Source organism: Sinohyriopsis cumingii, chromosome 15, assembly GCF_028554795.1.
Source record: "Sinohyriopsis cumingii isolate HCF-2022 chromosome 15, ASM2855479v2, whole genome shotgun sequence".
In the NCBI taxonomy this organism is placed as follows: Eukaryota; Metazoa; Mollusca; class Bivalvia; order Unionida; family Unionidae; genus Sinohyriopsis; species Sinohyriopsis cumingii.
Genome location: NC_142975.1, coordinates 137,299,869 through 137,310,094, shown reverse-complemented (window position 1 = coordinate 137,310,094; position 10,226 = coordinate 137,299,869).

The following is a 10,226-nucleotide window of genomic DNA, read 5'->3' as shown; positions in this document are numbered from 1 at the left end:
GACATTTACGCTGATCAAGTGGCTGTTGAAAATATTGGCGGAGAAGTAGAACATTGTCTGTAGCTAGTTCATGGTCCAGTCTCCATGCACGACTGTCAGCTTCCTTGTGAAGCAACTACAAGAGTGGGTTAGCACTTGGCATACTGACTCGCGGGTCAAGTGATACTGGAAAAAAAATACTTGCGACCGCAAATCTTGAGGAAATAAAGTGATTCGCTGCTGAGGGGTTCCGGTCTGTACCCTGTTTGCGTTGCCAATACCGGTCCCACCCGCTTGAACAGTGCCAATGCGATGAGAGGCTTCTGAGCTGGAAGCTTGACCTCCAGCCGATGGAGTAGGGAAGCAGGCTCCTTCGAAAGCAATGTCGTAGCGACTACTCTAACCTCGCCAGCCAAAATACGTATTAATCTCATCTGATATTGAATTAGTTCCCAATGTGCTAAGGAGATAAAACACCTTATGTCGGACGACAGTGATTGTGTGGAAAAGTTGTTTCTACCTATTTGAGAAAATAATGCAGATTGCACTTTTCTGGTCATTTGAGAATCCTGACAAGATATTCAAGACGCCCTTGGGATAAAGGATCTCAGAAAGTGGTTTTAATACATCTGATTGGTTGCTCATGAGCAAAAGATCTTTTTATGCAAAACAGTCAGGGGCTATCATATGAGAAACTTAGCCATCTTGACAAAGCTATAGATGGTTCTTGTCGACCGATATGGTACCTAGCTTACTTATTCAGAATTTTGGAGCAAGGGAGCAGCAGAGGGGGCGAACAGACCGAATTTTGGAAGCGTCCAAAAACCGAAATAAGCCTTCCTAAAAAAAAGGGATTAATAACTTTAAAAATCAAAATAACTAACACTACAGAGGCTCTCTCAAAAAGTTTTCCTCTGGGTTAGTCCACGTTATTTCTCCAACTAAAAACTTGTCTATGGCGAGTACATTACAAAAAACGAACCAACTTGAGGTCCCGCCCCCTCTGCTGCTATTAATTTATCCAAATATTTTATCAAGACCTACACGATATCTTGTTCTGGGATCATGTAGTGCTATTGTTATAAATCCATGCGGAGTAGCTTGCGCTCGTGAAAAGAAATTTCTAAATTTAATTATATCCATGTCACCGCTGAACCAAGTTTGATGAATATTTCTCAACGTATGTGTATCAACTCCATTAAACACAACTAAAATATTACAGTTATCTCTGATCACTTTTGGTATTTGTGTGTATTGTTGAGTAACATAAACGACATCGGTGTTTTTATGTCTACCTCGAAAAAAAAATCCTAGCTGGATTTGATTGTTTATCCAGCATCATATCATCATATACAACTAAATTATCAATAAATCCGTCTATGGAATCAACTGATGGTGCTTCATCAATATCGGTTATAAACTCGATAACATCGTTATCTTTATCTATTCGCGCGTTTTCATTAAAATCCTTGAGCACATCATAACATCGTTGATCATCAACTGACGGGGCTACCAAATACAATTTATCCCACTTTAACCATCTCATTATAAGATTAAGTAACAACTATGTCTTTCCACTTCCAGATGGTCCTATTATTATCATTCTGATGGAATTCGGTAACGCAGGATGGTGCTTGACAGGTTCTCGTTTTCTTGTCGCTGAGAAATCAGTTATATCCATGCTGTATAAAATATCCATGGATTTATATTGTGTGAAGTGCAGGACGCGTACCCCGACGGATACACTAACAACTATTACTACAAAAAATAACAGATCAGCGGTTACGGGTAAGTGTACGCGGTGTGGTACAAAAAAATTTAAATTTATTCCCGGTGATAATTCAGGACAAAGTCAACGTTAAAAAAGAAACAAAAAAAAAACGAGGAGGTGATATTGCAGCAAAATTAGGAAAATTACCGGGAACTCCGTGGGCTAAATACCCAGGCAGGAGAAAAACACCTACCAGGATATAATTATTGCGGTCCTGGTACTCGACTCGATATCAGGCTTGACAATTAGGATCAACCAAAGCCAGGCGAGGAACCAATAAACGCTATTGATAAAGCATGTCATGTTCATGATGTTGCGTATAAAAGCAATGCTCTACAACATAGGCATATTGCAGGTGTGAAATTAATTCATGCGTTAAATTCTATAAAAAATAAAAATATCAAAGAAAAATTAGCTAAATGGTTAGTAAGATCCGCGATGAAAGGTAAATTAGCGCTAGGGGCTGGTAATATATAAAATGGAATCGATTTATTATTCTCCAAGAGGATACTGGAAAGGTAAAGCAATAATTAGTAAACTTGCTGATGCAGCAGCGGTTGAACATTCTACTGCTAAAGCGTGGTTATCCAAACAAGCAATATGGCAAATTTATTTACCACCACCTAAGCAAATTTAATTTGCACAATTTGATGTTAGTGTTCCTAATGAAGTTCATCAAGCTGATATATTATTTCTACCACATGATACCGTTAAAATTGGTCGACGTCAAATAACACATAAATATGCGCTAACTGTTGTTGATGTTGCAAGTAGATACAAAGATGCAGAACAGCTATCAACGAAAACAGCATCTGAGGTAGCTTCTGCGTTTGAACGAATGTATCAACGAGGTCGTTTACGATGGCCACAGCTGCTACAGGTTGATCCTGGCAAGGAATTTCTTGGTCCAGTATCATCGTTGATGAAGCAACATAATGTCACTATCAGACGAGGACACACTGCAATTCATCGTGATCAGGCAATTGTTGAACGATTTAATCGAACACTCGCTGAGCGGTTATTTGGATATCAATATGCGAAGGAATTTATTCAGGATACGAGATCTCGTGAATGGGTGGCAAGATTACCAAATGTGATAACTGCATTAAATAATGAAACAACTCGAACGACCAACATGAAACCTATTCATGCAATTACAAAAGCGCATATACCAATACAACGACGTGATTTTTCAACACAGCCAGTATTAGGTAATATCGCTGTAAGATATTTATATGAGCCCGGTGAACTTGAAGGTGGTAAAAAAAAAACAGCGACTGATTCTATTTGGAGTATTACGACGCACAAGATATCCACCGTGACAAGATCAACTGGTAGACCCGCAATCTACAGACTGGATTCAACTGCTCCTCAACGTGGATTTGTACGTGAACAATTACAGATAATTCCCGATGACACACAATTACCACCCAAATCACTTAACTAGCACCTCTACGTCGGTTACATTCAAGACAGGTCAACATGATATTTTCTCGTGTATGACCAAGATTGTTATTTTTTCTATCTACGGTAAATTGTCTTGGATCATTTTTCAGATACCGCCATAACATTATACAATTACAACTTGCGCAATTATTATTCTGTTGCTGTTTCAGCGCATTAATAAAATCAACATCAAGATCAAAATCTCTTTTTTTTTATTTTGGTCACTTTGTTTATAACCAGATAATTTTTTTCTTATTATATCATTTTGACATTCGTCAATATCATCATTGATCACTGACGAGTCCATGACGATTCTCCGCAGTTGAGATATTTTTCTAAACTCGAGACACTGCAAGATAAACTAAGTTCGACCATTCGATACGATCATCAACGATCCAAACAACTGTATCAGTAATAGTTAATCCCTGAAATGAATGAATCGTCATCGCGTATCCAAGCGTCCACGGAGATTTATCAGCACGTACAGCATCTTCAACAACATCAACATCAACTGCAACAATATCATTCAACACAAGATTCTGATTCCTTGACTCGATCTGTCCTGGTATATCAACGTTAATATTTTGCCGTCGCGTATCTGCTGGTCGATAACATAACGGAACTGGCAACGTTGGAAACTTTTCTCGTTGTAACTGAAACAACTCCCGTTGAAGTGTATTACGAACTATCTTTCTACTTGCAACTATGAGATCATTTGGTCGCCACGTTTGTAGAAAGTCGTTCATGGGTGTTTCTGGAATTATTCCACGCATTACTTCACACTGAATTTTATTCGGTTGTAGTCTGATTAATTTTTTAAACTGTTTTATTTCTGCATCAAGGGCTCTATGATCATCATTTATTTCTTCATAGTAATCAACGAAATTTTTTAGCCATCCGTGTAGAGATAGTCCAACAAACGGTGATGGTTGATCGCCGCACATTATCACAGCAATATTTCTTGTTAACAACCAATCTAGAAATGTTTTTAATGTTTCTAACGGCACCGTGCATATTTCATCCCATATTATACTCCTCGGAATATATTTTTTTCCATCCTTAAAGATGTTCATGCATCACCCTTCCATCGGAAGAAGCTATGATAAGTACATGATTGTACTTCTCGTTGTTTCATCTCTCGCGCGAGTCTGTGTGTAGGTGTCAGCAAGATCATATCTGAGTTCTGAAATAGTTCGATCACTCGAGTGATTTTACCAGAACCTCCAGGTCCGTTTAGATAAACCGTTTTATTTCTAGTTATTGGATCGTATACCGATGGTGCAGAAGATATCTGATTATTTCTACCTGATTTTATCAGGTAAATATCTTTAACCGCAACATCAGCGGATTCGGAATAATCGAGCATACTCTCCTTTTTTATTCTCCACGAACCCCACGATGCACAAGTGCCTATGCTTAATTTTTCTAACAGTATTGAATATTTTTTACTTATATAAAACGAATCCGTAGCAACTCTGACAGCGAGTGTAGAAACTTTATTTATCATCGATAATAGATTTATTGAAACGTACGCGAGCATTGAAGATCTTAAATGAGTATACTGCGGTGACTCACCGTCCATATAACTTACAATTGTACCTAATTTAGTTCCATTTGACAAGAAAGCTATTTCTTGACTTATAAACGTATTTCTGTTCGTTGTATCAGCGATTATAAAATCTAACTCAGCATCATCCATAATCAATCTTACAATGTCGTCTGTGATCATATGCTCCTCCTTGGGTAAACTTGCCGATTATTTTACTACCAAGATCTTTTGTAATTTTATTCTCGTAATCGGTTATGTCGGGATTTTCATCATCAGAATATTTCTTTTGTTGTTGTAACCAAACTTCGGTTTGTTTCCGGTATGATATAATTGCTTCACTTACAATCAATAGTGTTAACATCGCACAATCGAGCATATACCGCAACAGTACTATTGGTGCCCACATTTTTTCTGAAAAATGTTTTCCAAACCAGGTATAACAAATCGCATGGAGCTCTTTAGACATTTCAAATGACTTGATACAAGCAAATCCAGTCAGGTCAAAATCCGGTAATGGTCCATTTATCGATACTCGTGTCATCTCGTACGCCGGATGACCGAATCGCTCAAAGTACACAGAACAATCTCCGTATCCAAGAAAACTTCCAGGATAACATGCAACCATATCAACTAAAATAACATCTTTATGATCGTATTTAGTATTCCATAGTCCGCCGTGTCCGTATTCGACACAACTCAGTATTATATCATCAAGAAAATCAGACTGAGTTGGCTTCCATGAATTTTTCTTTCTAGCAAAATGAACCGCAACTGACGGAACAGTAAAACAGTTGCTCAATAGTTCGTCAGTATCAACAGTATATTGCAGTGCAAGATTTGTCATTTTCTCGTGAAGAAGATCTGTTCGATAAATAACGCCATTTGGTCTTACAAACTGATCAAATTTATTTTTTTCTTCCATATCTGATTCGTCGTTAGAACTCTGAAATAACCATACTGACACGGGATCGTTTTTACTTATTTCGTTAATAAAATCAAACATGTTATCATCATAAAATTTAACAGTTCGATTTCGTGGAAATATTGTTACTGCGCTAGTCCACTCGTGTGCGTTATGATCAATAGTTTCAATCGAAGCTCCTTTTGATTTATATTTTGATTCATACAAAATCTCTCCTGTTATCGTCGCTGGACAGGATCATATTTGTCACGGATAGTCCAGTTATCTGTTTCTGTTAACACGACAAATTTTATTCTGAAAAGATAACTTCTATCATCGAGCTGCTCAATAATAGCTGCCGCGCGTATGATATCCAATGAGTACCGGGTCCTGAATTCGAGTCAAGATTAATAATACCTGTTTCGAATTCATTCGGTTGTTTCGGTAATTGATTTCGCATAAAAACACCTCTGACGTTTTTTATTTTTAATCGTTTAGCAGCATCAAGTAAATCAAAATTTGATGCTGGAGCGTCTAACGAAGTGATCCTGGAAGCCTCAGACCTCTTCCCCAACAAAATCCCGGCAATCTTAGGCCGCGTCCCTTTTTTTATATCCATTTCCTGTTGCTTTCTTTAGAGCCATTCCAGCAACGGTTCCAACAGCACCTAATGCGGCTGCTTTTGCTACGGCTGGAGCAGCAGCAGCTATTAACTCTGGAATAGCCGCGAGAAGTGGAAAAATACCACCGGTTTTAACTGAGTCCTTAATCGCACCCGCAGAGAGATTAAATTTGCCTCCTGTTTTTGATTGTTTAGCGCCGTTGAAATGTTTAAGTTGACGTTCTGATAATGATAATTTATTTTGACCACCCGTGATCTGATCTCGCTTTAGTGATATTTTCATTCCGCAGTTTTTTTTGCTGAATTTGATTGAAGTTTTTAATCTGACCAGGAGTCAGACTGACACTAACGTGATGATATGGCATTTTATGATAAATACTTGCCACGCTCCAAATAATGATTAAAGATTTTCCACTGGTGCATCAACGACTCTCATTCGACCACTACCATCTTCAAGTAACATGGCTTTATCACTGAGTATAACTGCGATTGCTCTATAATTAACATCACCTGTATTTAACGTTGCCTTAAGATGTATATCAACGACAGATTGTTTTGATAGATCAAGATGCTCCAGTGAAAAATAATAAATCGGATACAAAATTCTGAAATCATATTGTGATATTTGCAACCCAGTATCTACATTTTGATCACGTCCCATGAATGACATTAAACGATGATATGCACGTCCTATACGATTCTGTTCATAATTTAGTTGTATATTCTCTGTTGGTTCTTGTTGTCCGTTTATCAGTAAAGAAATATATGTGATACCTAGCTTATCAAATATCATATGAGAGTGAGTTTGTGAGTTTAAACGATCATGGTTCTGAAACGCAATAAAAATATGCCGTAGTGCAGAAACACCTTGTTGTGATGCTATATGCCATGCAAACTGACCGTTAACGTCAGTTTGTATACTATCTGTGCTTGTTGTTAACCATGACAACAAGGATTTACCACCTGTGTCCATGAAAGAAATAAATTTTTGTTCTTCTGCGATCGTTGGAGTCATTACCGGCATCCACAGTGAGTTTCGATAATACTACTTTACCAGCATCACCAATAGGTCTCCACAGAGCATCGCTATCATACCCTTTCTTACAAAAACAACCGTGTGTCTAGCTCCAAAAAATAACCTTTTTAGCACTCCTACAAAATCCAAAAATATGCGATAATGGAATTGTACATGAAAAACTTCTATTGGCTCCTGCAACATATTTTTACGCGTTGCAAATCCCAAGTTGAAATCTGGGTTAGCACCATGAACTACTGGCGTCACATCAGCATCAGCGTTTCCGGCAAAATTTCTTGGTCGTCTTATATTATACGGATCGCTTTCAGGGTGACCAGAATTATCTTTCACAAACATCATTGTGGGACCTGCTGATCTTGTATAATCATCAGAATATCTTGCCAACCCCATTATTGTTGTAGCAACATCGACATCTTTCTGAATTGATTCAATATTTTTTCCATCGATCATATATGTGGCGCTATCAAATAATGCCATGATCCCGATGTTGACAAAACCAACGTTTACTGCATCTGCGTAATTAGCATCATTTGTTCTTATAATTGTACCTTCTACCTCAATAAAAGCCTCCGCGGGTAGAAAATATCTACTTGTGTCATGAACTTGTAGTTCAATTCTTCCACGTTGATCTGGTATTCGTGCATCATAAGAATAAAACTGATAATCACGTACCGATTCATCTTTAAGGACAGGTGCTTCCATGTCAAATGCTGTGTTGGACATGCGCTTGAACATTTTATTGTAATTATTTTCGTCTAACACGTTGATTACCGCGTTCGGGAAATTCCACTTCGGGAAGTTCCACTTCCGGATATTAAACTTGAGATATTATTTCCCGATTCACCGAGTCCCTGATCTGCTAACGCTGCTAGTTTTTGATTTGCAGCTTGATTTATTATTTTGCTGACATCTGCGGGCATAATTTCAGTACTTGGTAATTTTACTGGTTGTCGTTTTCGTCTTATTAATCGTGCTAGTCTACCTTTGATCGCCGAGAACACCTTACCAGCAACATTGACAATTGCACCAGGAGTTTTTTCACGAATAAAATCAAAAGCTTTCATCGATAATTGTTTTGCAATAGGCGCTGCTTTTGGGGCTAACCTTGTAAATAATCCCTGAATAACATCACCAAGTCCATCTCCGTAAGTTGCTCTATAGATTGGTAATCGTGAGTTTACCGCTCTGACCTGTACGGATTTACGATGATTATTGTGTACGATCATCTTATTTTATTTACCATTTATCTAATCGCGGTGACTAATCATCAACGAGCTCATCAATAAGTTCCCAGTAAACGCCGATATCCATGATGCCGCCGAGAAATAATCGCTGCTTCATTAATTATTTCTAGTGAATTATTTCCGGCACGTTTTCCCCCTATGAGAACTTCTAACCGTGACACGTCATTGAGGATATTATCAGGACAAACAAAATTATTTCCCAAACCACTTCCGGTTGCTCCTTCTTCTGTTGTTTTCTTAAATGGTCTTAAGGGTGATCTTTCTTCTTTTGTTTTTTTTTAAGTAGCTCTTCAGACCTTTTAAGTTCCGACATCAACTTTTGCTGCGGTGAAAAAGATTGTTGTTGTTCTATATGTCGCTGCGGTAGAGAAGATTGATAAGACGGTTCCTGCTGTTGTTCTATTTGTTTCAGTATCTCTCTATACATTCTTTTTATTTTTTCATCAAGATTTCTGTATTCTAAATCATCATCTCCAGCTTGTTTTTTATTTCTATATACGCGATATATCCATTTAATAATCACTTACTTTTTCATGACCGGGTTTTAAAATACTAGATTTATTAAATATACTAATTAATATTTTTTCAGGTAGTTCTTCACTTTTAGTATTTCTAATATCTTCGACAACCCCTTCCTTAAATCTTGCAATCAGTTCAATATTTTCTTTTACTGGTTTGGGTTTAGGTGCAAGTTTTTTTTTTTTTCCACATCGGCGACCTCAGTACGAAGTTGTCCAATACCCTCAAGTATTTCTTCATCGACAGGTGGAGGTTGAGCCTCAGCTATATCAACTGGAAGATCTCGTAAAATCTTTTTTGTTTGTTTAGTTCTTCTTGCTATTTTTTCAGTTTGTTCTGCTGTTTGTTTTGATACCGGAAGAAGATCTTCTTTGATGACAGTTGTAACATTCTCAGTAGCTGTAGTGACGGGTTTAAATAACTTTTTAGTGTCTTTTTCTTACTCAACTTGTGCTTCCTGTTGCGCTTGTAGTATGTTTCTGAATGAATCTCTAACAGAAAGAAATTTTTTGATTGTTTCTAATCGTTCTCGAGCTATCCTTGCAGTATAAGATTCCGGATGTACTATTTTATTATAACATAATGATTTAATTATAGCAGCAGAGGGGGCGGGACCTCAAGTTGGTTCTTTTTTTTTTGTAATGTACTCGCCATCGACAAGTTTTTAGCTGGAGAAATAACGTGGACTAACCCAGATGAAAACTCTGAGAGAGCCTCTGTAGTTAGTTATTTTGATTTTTAAAGTTATTAATTCCTTTTTTTTAGGAAGGCTTATTTCGGTTTTTGGACGCTTCCAAAAGTCGGTCTGTTCGCCCCCTCTGCTGCTCAGGGCGACTAGAAAGGAGTCTTGCACAAGAGGCGAGTCACTAAGTTCAGACAGGAGTTCAAATAGGGCATTGTTCGGCAACATCAGAACCCATAGTCGGATGCAACTGGACCGAAGGCCAAAGTTTTAGACTGGCGGCTAGACGTCAAGAAGTCCTTATTTGGAACATGTTCCACCTTTCGTCATGCCAAAGAGTGTATTAGATCGTGACACAATAGTCATTGTGATGAAAGTAGTAAACTTCCTCTCGTCCAATCAGGAGACGAGTTAGTTGGCTATTTGTGGTACTGAGGCTTTTAATGGGCTTTGCTCTCACCGCTGCAATAAAGTATC